The 14,526-nt window shown below is 35.6% G+C and overlaps 1 pseudogene; it reads left to right on the top strand.

Moving 5' to 3' along the window:
- Window positions 1-13,230: 13,230 nt before the first annotated feature.
- On the top strand, window positions 13,231-13,330 carry LOC138827110 (U6 spliceosomal RNA; annotated as a pseudogene).
- The last annotated feature ends 1,196 nt before the right edge of the window (window positions 13,331-14,526 follow it).

Here is a 14,526-nt window from a genome sequence, read left to right as displayed (position 1 = left end):
GATGAAAAGACCAGATTCTGTAAATAACCTTGAGAGATGTTCCAGCGAGATAGTCAAGCTTATCATGCAGAGAGAGAGACTCCCTGCAGGGCTCTCGACATCTTTCTACTTGTACATCCTGACAGTGCTCAGGTGAGTGATCAATTGGCAAATTTCAGGTGCTGCATGGATAAGTCTTCTGTCACCAGTCTGGATTTGTGTGTGTGTAGAAGTGGGTTACAACAAAGATGGTCGAACCTTTTGGTAACTTTTCCTGCTATCTTCGCGAGGGGAGGGGGGGTGTATGGGCTTCATGGCTGAGGTCCAGGGGCCTGGAAGGGTAAGGTGCTTGAAGGGGACTGATCACCTTTAAATTACAAGACCAAGGGATTTAGGTGCCCTGGAGCTCTCTACTCCCTTGGGCCTGGTTGGTGGCAGTGGCAGCTTGGTAGGACCTGGGGGTGCGTCTCACAGGGGGTGGTTTCCCAGGGGGACAGAGTGTGTGGCCAGCACTTAGTAAGGATATGCACCCTGCGAGTATGGAGTGCACCAGCATAAGTCAGACTCCGGGTCTTCTCATCATGATGTCTGATGGTTGAGGCCAACCCTATTTTAAATCTTGACCTATGATCTTCAGATCTCAGACTCCTGAGTAGCTGGGATTACAGGCATATTCTGGGCCTCTGATTCTTTTTGGTATATTAGGGTTTGAACTCAAGGCCTTAGGCTTGCCAGTCAGGTATTCCACCATGTGAGCCAAGCCTTTCTGTCTTGGGCATTTCCAAAATAGAGACTAAATATATGGTCAGGCTGGGCTGGATCATGGTACTCCTATCTGTGACAGGCATGCTCCACCAGGCCTGGTCCTCTGTAGTTGGGATAGTAGACATGTAGCACCATGTTCAGTCATCGGTTTAGATGGATTATCTCAAACTCTTAGTGCACAGCAGTCAATTCTTGACCACAGGGTAAGCCCTGGGTTAGGCTTCAACTCTTGGACCTCAGTCTCCTCTTGGAACAGTTGTGAGGAAACAAGGGATTTATACAGAGGGATCTCTGGCACAGGGCACAGAGGGAGCGGCCATTAGATACGGTTCCTGACAATTCTGTGAGCAAATGAAAGGAAGATAGCTGGAAAAGGCTCACATGGGGCTTGTTATTAATCATGGAACAGGTGAGGGATTATGAAACAAAACATGTCTCGCTTTCATCCTTACCTTGTCCCCATGAGGAAGGGGATCCTTCACTCTGTTCAGTTTTGCAGCTGGGGATACTGAGGCAAGGAGAAGCCAGGTGACATACTCATGACCTCCAGTTCACAGGAAGCTCTGCCTGACTTCTCTGCCATACTCCCTAGGACAATGGGTGCTATTCAGTCCACTTCTTGTGGTGAGAAGTCCAATTCTTGTCAGTCGTGGGGCTTGAACTCTGGTCCTGGGCACTATCCCCAAGCTCCTCAGATCAAGACTAGCACTCTACTACTTAAGCCACAGTGCCGCTTACAGTTTTTTGGTGCTTCTTTGGAGATAAGAAGCTCACAGACGTTCCTGCCCGGGCTGGCTGTGAACCATGATCCTCATATCTCAGCCCCCTGTGTAGTTAGGATTAGAGGTCTGAGCCATGGGCACCCGGCTTAAGTTTAATTCTGACTTTTTTTCTCTCTCTCACAGGAACTGGTTGAATGTGTGCTGAAGGAGGTGGCCCAGCGTCCCCATGTGGTTGGAACCCAAGTTGGCCCTCTCATTCTGGAGGTAGACTGTGAGTTAGGAGCTGTCTTGCTCAGCCTGTTGAACCAGCTCCATGAGGTAAGTCCCTCTGTGCCCTGGCTAAACTATAACGGGTATTCATTGTCCATCCACCCTTACTGGACTTAGTATTTTTTGTATGTTATTTTCTAGCACCTGGCCAAAATTATGATACATAGTTATGGAATGAAAATATAATGCCATTTTAAGAAAGTCATTTAGGGCTCTGGAAATGTGACTTCATGGTGTGGTGATTGCCTAGCCTGCCTGAATGCCTGGGTTCAATTCCTCACAGAAAAACACTGAAAGAGGGGCTGTGCCCCAAGTGGTAGAGTGGTAGCCTTGAGGGAAAAAAAAGCAAGCTCAGGAATAATTCCCTAGTCCTGAGTTTAAGCCCCCTGGACTGTCAAAAACAAAAGAAAACAGTTAGTAAGTGCAAAATAAAGAACACATACTTGGAATATATAATTGCTCCTTCCATACTGATACCTGACAATAGTCCCTAATTCATGCATTTTGCCTATATTAGGATACTGTGTTGAAAAAAAAATATTTTGTTCATTAGATCACTGCAGTTAATGCCAAGAATGTACTTAGATGTCAAGGGAAGATGAATTCTGGAAATTAAAAGATTCCAGGCTTTTGAGTGGTCACTGGTAATCACAGAGAAGGCTAGTCTAAGTGAGATTTGGAAATCTTTTTGGTCAGTCATGGCACTAAAAAGGCAGAGACTAATTAACAGTTGTGATAGAAGAGAAGGAATAACTCCAGGTGGAAGGAATAAATGATAGTAACTATCATATACCAGAAACTGTTCTAGGGAAATATTTTTGGTTATTGAAGAACTAGTTATCAACTAGGTTTATACCTCATTGCCTTTAACATTGTAAATCTCTTAGGCTAGTTTTTAATCTCTGTGTGATAAATGTATCTCCTTCTATGCTGTTCTTTCATACCTGATCTCCTTTGCTTTCTAAAAACCTCAGTCTTTCTATATTACTCTATGAATATTGCCTAGTACTAAATAACACCTACACAGATGGCAGAGGATGCTAATGTAAGAGTCCCATAGCTCATGAGTCATTAATATAACAACATGGAAAAATGAGGACATATTTATTCCTACCCCAATTTTTCTGAAAAGCTGCAATGTCATCATTTGGTTCAAATTTCCATTCTTTGTCTACATAGTGTCATTAAGTACACATAAATGCAAATATGAGCCAGGTGCTGGTAGCTCAAGCCTGTAATCCTAGCTACTCAGAAGGATGAGACCAGAGAATTGTGGTTCAAAGCAAGCCTTGTCAGGAAAGTCCATGAGACCCTTATCTTCAATTAATCACAGGAAACCTGGAATTGGTGCTGTAGCTAAAGTGGTAGAGTGCTCAACTTGAGATGAAGAGGTGAGGGACAGCGCCCACAAAAAAAGTGCAAATATGACTTTCAGTTTCCCCAAAAGGAATGACAAGGTCAATAGTACTCTTTCCAAGCATAAAAAATAATTACAAAATGATTCAGTGCACCTACTTTCACTGAGTTATTTAAGTTATGGCTTCTTTGCTGGGCATATTCTCTTCTTTTAAAAATTGTCAAATATTAGCTTTATAATAAACTTCATCTAATATTTTTTTTTCAAAAGAGAAGTCCATACTGTCGATATCACTTGGCTTTCTTACTATCCTATTTCAAAGCTAATCCAGGCAGGAAAGTCTGTCAAACTATTATCTCTAAATAAACACTAAAAAAAGCCGGAAGTGGAGTTTTGGCTCAAGCAGTAGAGTACTAGCTTTGAGGATAGGTGGGCAAGAAAGACAACTGTTCAGGGACAGGGTCCAGCCCCTGGGTTCATGTCTCAGAACCAGGACAAACTAAACAAACAAGCAAACAAAAACAACCCCCAGATATTTCTTTGGGACTGTCCTTAAAGGAGTACTGCTCTGAGAAGAGGCTGCTTGTGCTGAACATATTCACAAGATACTGCTTTTTTGGAATCCTTATTGCTATGGAGAACTCAGGACCAGACTAAAGGAATTGATAACTGACTCCTGCCAAAAGAGAATCTTCTCAGGGATGAAATATCCATACATAAGACACTTTTAAACCTCCATGTCTTTGTTTCTTTGCAGTAGAACAACTTTAAAACAATGTTATTAGGGGCTGGGAATGTGGTTCAGTGGTACAGTGCTTGCCTTGCATGCATGAGGCCCTGATTTCTCAGTACCACATAAACAGAAAAAGTCAAAAATGGCACTGTGGTTCAAGTGGTAGAGCACTATCCTTGAGATGAAGATCTGAGGGAGAGCGCCCAGGCCCAGACTTTAGGCCCCACAATTGGCAAAAACAAATAAACTAACTAAAAAAAACAACAACGTTAATTCCTTTTATTCTATGCTGGCCTTCACATGGCACATTATTATCTTTTGTAATACTCTCAACTAGAAGTTTACAGACAAGTTTATATGAATAAAAAACACACTGGAAAAAGTAAAGGACAGAGTTTCCTTCAATCCTTGGGATTCTTTTCTTGTACAGTAAAAAGGAAAGCACAAGTTAATTTGAACTTTATCATTTCTCTGTGTTCAATTCCTCTCCTGGGATCAGTTTCCACAAAGTCCAGTAACAATCATTGGTGCTTCTTGAGGTCTAATGAATGTTTTCTGTCTTCATTGAAATAACACAACACAAGGACATTTTTGGACATGAGGTAATAGGTGTTTCAGAGAAAACTTAGTAAAAGAGAAAATATAAAATTTATATTGCTTATAAATATGTTATCCATGAGTACATTTAGTTCAAACTTCATAATTGCTCTGCAAATTAAGCCAAATTTTAAATGGGAAGAAGGTCCTCAGATCATTCTTTTTGTGAGTGTATTTGCTGGGTGTTATTTCCCTAGTGCACATGAATTAACAGTAAGAGAAACATTTGCAACAATAGGAGAAAGAGAAGTTCTGTGTTTAAGTATAAGGGTTCAATACAATATAGAAGACTACAAATAAGACAACATCGAAACAATAAAGCCAAGTCCAATATGTAGATTTATGGGAGTGTTCCTAAGTGGAATATGAAGTATGAGGCCTTTCCCTTTCTCAATCACGTTTCCTAATCGCAAAATTTTTAAAAATAGAATGGAAGAATAATTCTGGTTCCAATGAAAGTCAGATATAAGGGCATGGACTTAACTGGAAAAACAAGTCCATCTCCAGAGAGCAGGGATTATACTGGCAATGAACAAGTGGCTAAGATCACATTTCTTTTTCTTTCCTTTACTTGCATTTTGTTGTTGTTGTTGGTCTTGGCACTTGATCTTTGGGCCTGGGCACTGTCCCTCTGCTATTCAGCTCAAGGCTACTGCTCTACCACTTGAGCCACAGTGCCACTTCCAGTTTTCTTGTAGTTAATTGGAGAAAAAAGTCTCTGGGACTTTCCTAGCTGGGCTGGCTTTGAACTCCAATCCCCAGATCTCTCCACCACGCAGCTTAAGATCACATTTCTAACAGTGTACACTCAGCATATGCAATGTGTATGTTCATCTATCTTTATATGAATTTTTGAGTTAAAAATGTGGGCTACAACTTAGACTTTTCACTCACAAAAATGTTCGTAGTTTAAAAGTTGATACTTCTGGAGATATAAAACCTAAGAATGTAAAGCAGTCTGGGAATTTCAGTTTGCATGCAGCCTGGGCAGAACAGTCTTTGCCACACTACCAGCCAAAACCTGAATTGGAAGAATGTCTCAGGTGATGGAATACCAGGCATGAGCAAGATTGATGAATAAGAGCTTGAGGCTTTTGCATACATACATACAAACATACACATACACACAGAGGCACTTATATGTGTACACACAAATACACAAATGAAACAACTCTTAGAATATGTAGAAAAGTTTTAAAATAGCAATAGAAAATATGTCCTGAGTAAGAATTAAGAGATGAATTTTAATATTAGAAAGTCCTCATGAACTTTCTTCAAAAAAGTTTGAGACTATTACATAGGTAGGGACGAGAGATAGTAAGAGAGTCAAGTAATTACGATTAAAGGGACCGAATGAATCAGAGATCCCAGCAGGTGCATCTGAAAATGATCATATCCTGTGTCAAATGTTAGAAGATCTTCTAAAATAGTACATAAACACTCTGAGCAGTCTGTCTAGTGGATAATATCATTGGAGAAGTTCAGAATTGCTAGTCTATGTCTAGATTAAATAAACCAACAAACATGGCAGGGCAATGTGATACAAACCTGGAATTCTAGCACTCAGACTAAGGCAGGAGATTAGAGAGTGGAATTAAATAGTGATACATTTCCTGGACCAGGTAGTATAATTTTGTCTAATAAAACAAACCAAACAACAAGAAAGGAATACACAGTTGGAAGTTTGGGCTAATTTTGTTATTATGTTTTGAGAAGTCAAGTTTCCTATTGAAATGCAACTCGTATATAATCTTCAGTTTTGTTTTAAATGCTCTCTTCATTACAGAACATTCCTAGATTCAAAATGGCTCATGATTCCCAGCCAAAATTTGAAAAAGTAAGTAAGCATCATTCTGTTGGATTCCAAAGAAATGAGGAAGGATTACAAAATCTTAAGCCTAGAGGAATTTCAAAGTTCATCTAAAGCAGGACTTTGTAGATCTTGCTAACTTAGAATTTAGAGTTAACATAAATATTTTAGTTTTGCTTCTAATTTCATATTTTATAGGATACTACAAAATTTTTTTGAGTAGAGGGTTTAATTGACAAATTCACAAATGATTCTGGCATTCTATTTGCCTAGAATATGCTTTCAAGAGAGTTATAATTAGATCTTAGTTAATAGAAAATTCCAACAATTCATGTATAAAATGATAATGTAAATAATCTAGACAGAGTTGCCAACAAATCGATATTAATTTATAACTATAGAAAAATTGCAATTTTTGAGGGTTTTGTATAACATTGTATGAAGAGAATAATTGTGTGACATCTTCTTTCTTCTACCTATATGTAACACAGGAAACAATTTCCTTAATTACGTGCCTCTGTATACAATGAGAAAAATGCTACATTTGGGGTTTGTTTTTGTTTTATTGGTTTGTCCTAGGGCTTGAAATCTGGGCCTGGGAACTGTCTTTGAGCCTGTTTATGCTCAAGGCTCGTGTGCTACCACTTCAATCTCAGTGCCACTTGTGTCTGACATTTTCTGAGTTTATTGGATATTTGAACCATAATCTTCTGACCTTAGCATCCTAAATATCTGTGATAGTTTAAAAAGGTATAAATATAAATAACATTTGCAAGTGTTCTGATCTCAAGAATCTTACTGGGGGAAAAGTGATGCAACCCAGTTAATTGTAGTATTCTTTCCAGAAGAAGGAGAGAATCACATTATCAGAGGTGTAGTATTTTTTTCACAATAGAGATAAGCTATTCATGATGTGAATTAAGGGAATATTAAGGTGCACTTTACAAGTTGGAAATTATTGGACTAGGATGACTTTATGGCATAAATCTTTGGATTCATAGAAATTATAGCTTTCTCTGATAAAATTTGCTTACTCTTGAAGAATTAATTACAGATGCTTCATAATTTTATCCTCTACCAGAATGTGGCTATTTTTCTGTTGACTTCTCAATCTGTAACACTCCATTGGAAACTGCATCTATTGCAAAATTACATAACATGCAAACAGGTACTGTTTTGAATCGCTCAGGTATGGAATGTTCCGAATTTGAAAATGAGTAGTTATTAATCATAGGAATTTTGAGGAACACATATATTCTGTCCTCTTAACAACTCATTTACTTTTAAAAGTTATGGGTTTCCATAGAATTAAACTACATTCAGTTTTAGTATGAGAAAGTACTAAATTTTTCCTTTTTTCAAAATATTGTCAAGTTTATTGTGAAAATATTGTCTAGTTGTATAACATTCAAGTTGATGACTCTCTGATAAAAAAGGAGTAATCAATTCAAATTAGATGCCAAATAATATTGATTTTTAAAAAGTTAATACATAAAATAATATTTACTATAACAATACAGTGAAATTATTTTTTATGTAGCTTATTTTTTAATTTAATTTTATTGTCAAATTGGTGAACAATGGTTTACAGTAATTGTAAGGTAGTGAAAACATAACTTTTCAAACTTTTTACCTCCTCTTTCATTTTTCTTACAGTTTTCTTTCACCTCAATACTCCTCACAAGTTTTAATATACATTTCCAACATATTGTCTTGTGAGTATTGTTATTGCATTGGCTTGCCTTTTGTCCTTTGTCTTGCCATTTTGTTGTTCCTCTTCCCTTCCCTAATTAAGGTAAATGTATACACAATACACAGGGCACAAAATCAAATACACCCGAAGCCAAACCATAGGTGGAAAACCCAAAGAAAATAGAAATCACATAGTACATTAAAAACGACTGCAAAAAAATCTCTGTTTCCATATCTTGGAGTTCATTTTGCTCAGCATCAGCTTATATGTTCATATATACACATAAAGCCACCAGAAAATAATAGTTGCATGGACACTATATCAAATAAACATCATGTTACTGTTTTTGATGGAAAAGGTTGAATTAGGATTGGGGAAAACGTGATTCTGATAAAGCAATTTCAAAAGAGTTTAAAAATTATGACAGCTATATTTTAATTGTTCAAATTTTTAACAAATTAGCCTATTAAGAAAATTGCCTGGGAAAATAGGCTTTCATGCAAAGAAAGCTATGGAGGACTAGTTGAGAGGGAGCAATGTGGGTAAAGATAGCTCATTTTCACACTAAACAAACTTCAGAAACCTTACTGTAAATCCTGTAGGTTCCCTTGAGAATTGTCCTTACCCAGGAAATATACTCTCACTGTGTGAAATTCAAAGTTCTTAAGAAAACTGAGACATCAAATTTTGTGAATTGACCTTTAATTACCCAAATTATTCTTTGAAAAAGATAATTTGGGTCAAAATATTTAGGGAGAAAGGGCCCTTCAAAATGAAAGAAGGTATTGGGTTCACACTTTTCTGTTTGTAACACTTTCCACAATGTCTTTGCACGTGAAGCACTGAAACACGGAAAAAATCTGATTGGTTACGCCAATGATTACACATTTCTAAGTAGCTCACAAAAAATAATATCCTTATTAACATGAGGTAGTGAAGACTTCTCTTATTACATAAGCCAAAAAGTTTGGGATCAGAAAAGAATTGAAAAAATTGAAAGGGTAAGAAAACAATGTTCTTAGAAGCCCTATCTAAGCATACTGACTTCAGCAGTGGAGGGAGGCCAAAAATTTTGATATAGATTGTCTTAATATTTTTGCTACCTAAAGTGATTTTACAGAGCCTATTTGGCTCACTACAATGTAGAACAGTTTGAATGAGGACAGGAAAATAAATTCTACGTCCAAATGAGGCAACTTAAAAGAGTTTTAAAAGAGAAACCATGAAGATGTAGCGGGGTGGGGTGGGGAGGAGATCTTATAGTCTTTCAGCTTCACTGGACTTGAAGTCAAGAAGCTGTGCTTAATTGGAAATCAGGGAAGAGCTAAGAGGAGGACATAGAATTAGGACATAGAAGCATTGTCCTTTGTAATAGACACTGTTACCCAAGGTATGGATGATTTAACTCTATTCTATTCCATACATCTTGCTGAGCAAATGCAAGACTAAGAAAAAATAATCTATTGAAATAATTTTGCAAAGAATAACTTCACTGATCCTGATATGGTATCTAAGGAGAGTCTTAAGAGAGAACATAAAAGTGGAGTATACTTCGGTTTCCTCTAAGCATCTTGTTAGCAAAATATATCTTTGAGGTTAGAAGTGATTGAACCAAAAAGTAGTGGAGTACTTATTTTTGTGGAACTTTAGACACAAGAAGATTTTCAAGGTAAAAGAAAAAAAGTATAGCTAAATATTTGTGATCACAGCTTCTTGGATCGGTTTTTTGGAGACAAAGTTTTACATTAGAGTTTGTCCTCATTAACATAGATGTTGGATTTTCGTGGCAACCAAATGCAAGGGTGAAGCTTAATGGACTCCCTTGGACAAGTAAACAGCATGGTAGAAAAAAATGGCAAATAATATTTAGGAAATTAGTTTGGCTAATTACTTTGCCAGAGCAAAGAATGAAAGATATAATTCAAAATCACTTGACTTAAAAGTATGAAGAAAGAGTAGTGAAGAGAGACGAGAGAAAACATAGAGGACTCTTCTGTCTCCAGTGGAGTAATGGATACTTGATCTTGTTTCTTCCATTCTATCTTCACAAGCTATCAAGTGTGGCTGAGGACTGGAGTATCCATTGCAGACAAAGAGAACTCACAGAAGAAAATATTTGCAGCAGATGTAGGTGATTCACAACCTTAGATAATCTACTTAAATCTGTTCAAAATTCTCTGCTACCCCAAACTGCCCTCTTTGAACAGCTTTGTTTGCTATTCCCAAGACTACCCTTCATGAACTATTTAAAATTTTGAGAGGTCATATATATCCTCTCTAGAGATTGCTGTTTGGTTATGATTTTTGTGTGTTTTTGTTTTTTGTTGTGTTTTTTAATTAAATTTCAAAAGGTTGTGCAAGTGTATTACAATAAATATGTCCATCTAATTGTCCAATGCTCCTGGATCAGAGTGACTCCTTCTATCATTCTCAACCAACCCCTTCTCCAAGATGTATTTCAGATTTATCACTTCCTTTATCACATGTGTACATTGAGTATTCTAGCTGTACTTGCCCCTTGTTCCATTTTTCATTCATTCTGTCTTTACTATTATTCCTCTCTGGTTTCAACTTCCTGATAGTCATTCTGTTAAACTGTTAATATTTTGAAAGGTTTATATACTATCCATGGAGTTTCAATCCTTCGTACACTTGAACTGATGTCAGCTTATATTTCCATAATTCATTCATCTGCAATAACAATTTGCAAGACTGGAGACGTGAAGCACCTAGACATGATTTTATTCTCATCCATTTGTAAGATTAATCTTTAGTCAACAAGAAAGTTTAAAAATGGCTTAGAATATATTCCTAACTACCAAATTTTATAAACGGCTTTGAAAAAGGTTTGTGATTATTTTATTTTACATGGGATAATATTTTCTACTACCTATAAGTTTTGGAAAAAGAAGAAGACTACGATTTACTACTATACAGAAATATGGTAGAAATAGAAGACAGATTTTATGTTTGTCACATCTCTGATGAGTACCCATATTCATGACTTTAAGTCATATTTCTTACTATGTTAAACTGATAGGTAAAACATAAAACAACATATGATAAAGCAACTATTTGTGACTTTTTAAAATGTACCTTAGTAAGTGATTAAACTTACTTTATTAGCTAGTGTTTGGGTTTGAATTATGGGAGGTTTTTCTATTTGACACATTTCTGTAAGGCACCTACTGAACAACACAAATGGTGGGTGGTACTATTTCTACACTTTAATGAATGGTTGAACCTGTTTGGCATTAGTGCTGGGTAAATAAAACAACTCTATTGTAACTTGCACCCTAAACTTGAAAAATTTGTAATGTCAATATTGTCTACTTGTCAAATGTTATTTTGGTGAATGTGATTTTTAAAAGATTATTTGAAAAAGAATCTGTTTTCAGGAGATTAAGTGTAGGTTATCATTGGTTTGAGAATGATAACATTTTTATTCTACAGAAACAAGTTTTACTGAAGTACCAGTATTTTGAAGCATTAACGATCTTCTCAATTAATGTTTTTGTGAATTATATTTGACCTGTAAGTCAAGTTTTCCTAGCCTTGGTAGACCAATTATGGATCTATCGTTCTAGGAACTATTTTTTTTTGCCTACTTATGCTGGACTGAAATCTTGGAGTAATCATTAGAAGAGGGGTATTAAAATTAATTTTGTGACATTTGTGATCTTGGTCACTCATATGGGCTGGTCATTTGTTAACTGAAAGTTTGAATTACTGTACTTTCTCTCAGATTTTGTGATCTCATCTTTCATTTTAAGTTGCATTGCATTACACAATTGCTTACCACTAATTCCGGTGTCATAAGGAATTGAGATGGATTTTCAATTAATTTCTGTTGTCATGTTTCATGAGCCTAGGTGAGAAATCTTCCCCTTGTTATCAGATGAAGAGGATAACTAAGACCTGGGATCCTAGGACCCGTTGGTCCTGCAGAAGAATAACACCTTTTAGATATCATATCAGCAAAATTTGGGTACAATAAGTAGAAATGCTTCAGAAATATAGAGAAAAACATTTTGCAACCAATGAGTTAAAACAATAAACAGAGCAGCAGAGTAAAATCCCTTATAGATTAGAGGAAAAAAATTGTTTTTTTTTTACAATGTGAATTCAGAAGACCAAGAATACTTAGAACATATCACATGTTTATACCAAAGACATTGCATTGATACTTTATATATTCTAATGTACATTCTAAACTTTATTATTTATATTCAAATCTATTTATTGTAATAAATATCTATTTATTTGTCAAATTATCAATTAATTCTAGTAAGTTTCACTGTGTGAAAAAATATCAGCACGTATAAATATAAAATATATAACTATAAAATATAAGAAAAAAGGCACATGTTTTGCAATGTTCTGTTGTGGTTAGGGTATCAAAGGCAACTGTGTTTTAAAATATTATTCCATTATTTCTACCTCAGTGTTTGGTAGAGTTGGACCTAAAACTTTACCATTTGGAGATTTACAGCCTAGAGACAAGAGGAAACACTGTGATTAAAACATTACCAATTTAAGGCCTAATATCGAGGAGAAACATATAGACTTCTCTTGTAACTATGAAAATATTTGATGAAAGAAAGGCAGTAGTGTAAATTCCTGCCTGGATGGATGGTAGATTGGCCAGGACATTTGGTAATCATGCATGTGAAATTTTTTTTCACCTTCTTGGCTTTAGCTACTATTGAAATGTTAGGTATAAAAAACAATTATATTTTGATAAAATACCTTCTAGCCTAAATGATTCTGTCTTAACTGTTTATCTCTCTATGATCCCTTTTAACTAATATTAGTTTTGTTCCAATAAGAAAATCTATGCTGTCAGGGTAAGATATTCTGGTTGGTCTGTTGCTACAGGGAAGAAGAGTAAAGGGTCAGGTAGACATTTATACCAGTAAGACATCATTTAGGAATTTTTAAGCTGCAGAAGTTTAGAAGTAGCTCTTAAGCAAGGCTTACTTTGAATCCATTACCTCCACAAAGCTAACTCAGTTTATAAATAAGTACTTGAAAAACAATCACCTTTGGACCTAGCTATAAAGGCTTTAAAGTATGATCAAATTTAAAATGAAAAAGACTTACAATAGTCATTGACAAAAAAATTGCAAATGTGAGCAATCGACCAAACAATATTAGCTTTTCCCAATATACACAGAATTTTAGAGAAGTGAGATCAATAACATTTTTAGGAACAATAAGGGTTCCTAGTTACAAACAGTCAACCAAGGATATATGCCTGTATAAAGATTGCTTCAATAACTACTTAAATTTACAGGATACTACATGCTTCAGCAGGACGTTTACCCAAATTACTACAATATAGAGATTAACATGGCACTTGCACAAGGATGATATTAAAATTTGTGAAATATTCCATATTTTTCATTCTTGAGATGCAAGAAATGAAAAACAGTTATTAAAAATTGATTACAAAAATACAAGTCGTTATGTCGAAAAATGAACTTTACAACTTTGTGCGGGTGGAGGGGTAGCAGGGAGGATTGAGTGGGGAAGCAGGGGAAGGATGGGAATGGATGGGAAGGGTAAATACAGGAGGAGGCTACAATGCTTGATAAAAAATGTACTCATTATCTTGCCCATGTAATTGTAACCCCTCTGTAGAGTATTTTCACAATAAAAAATTTAAAAAGGCAAATATAACAATATATGTAATTCATTGAACTGAAAGTTAGTTTGACATCAGTGTGTTAAATCCTCACCTTAGAATGGCCTTTACATAGCATAATCTTTACAAAACATTTGAAATTGGATAACATTGTCATTTTATCCCAAAGAAATAAAATAATATAAGGACCTAGGGAAAAAAAGGAATCTTAAACTTTTTCTATATGGAATGCTATCTGAAATAACACATTTATTAACGAACCTATATATTATAAAACAATGTATAATTCAAAGTATTATATCTAGGAGAGAATTAAATAGATTATGGACATTATACAAACAAAATACAGAGTATTTTAAAATATACTTTTTTCATACAAGCACCAGAAATATTTTTAGTTTCTGTACTACTCATTTCAACAGATAAGTTAAAGTGATTTCTGGTTTAAAAATCACAAACCCTGCAGAAATCATTATAGATGTATACAAAAAACTCTTGAATACATTTTGACATCAAAGTCAGGCAATTCACTTGAAGAATACTATGGAATCCATGAATTTTTAAAGTAAGATATTGCTGTTGCTTTGTATTGTGAAAATATTTTGTACAGACACAAAGATGGATTGGCATTTTTGAAATTTAAGAATCTTAACCAAACCATTATGAGTTAGGAGAACAATTTTTACAGCCTTCCACAATTTAAAAGAGGTAGTGATACTTATTTATCCTTTTGGCAATATTAAATGCAGTTTCTTCCAAGTTGTTCTTCAGACCTGGTTTGATATAATGCTTCAATAGAAGGCAATCCAGCATATCTTTGATATTTCTATTCCAAGCAGCAAGATGCAAGGGAGTCAAGAGGACTTTAGTTTGGGAATTGGTATCTGCCTCAATGTGAACTAAGGAAGCAGCCACTCTGGTATTATTCAACATATAAGCACTGTGCAGGGGTG

The sequence above is a fragment of the Dipodomys merriami genome, unplaced genomic scaffold (assembly GCF_024711535.1).
Source record: "Dipodomys merriami isolate MVZ:Mamm:240054 unplaced genomic scaffold, mDipMer1.0.p SCAF_150, whole genome shotgun sequence".
Classification (NCBI taxonomy): Eukaryota; Metazoa; Chordata; class Mammalia; order Rodentia; family Heteromyidae; genus Dipodomys; species Dipodomys merriami.
Note: the sequence above shows the minus strand (reverse complement) of the source record. Positions and strands in the feature narration are given on the sequence as shown.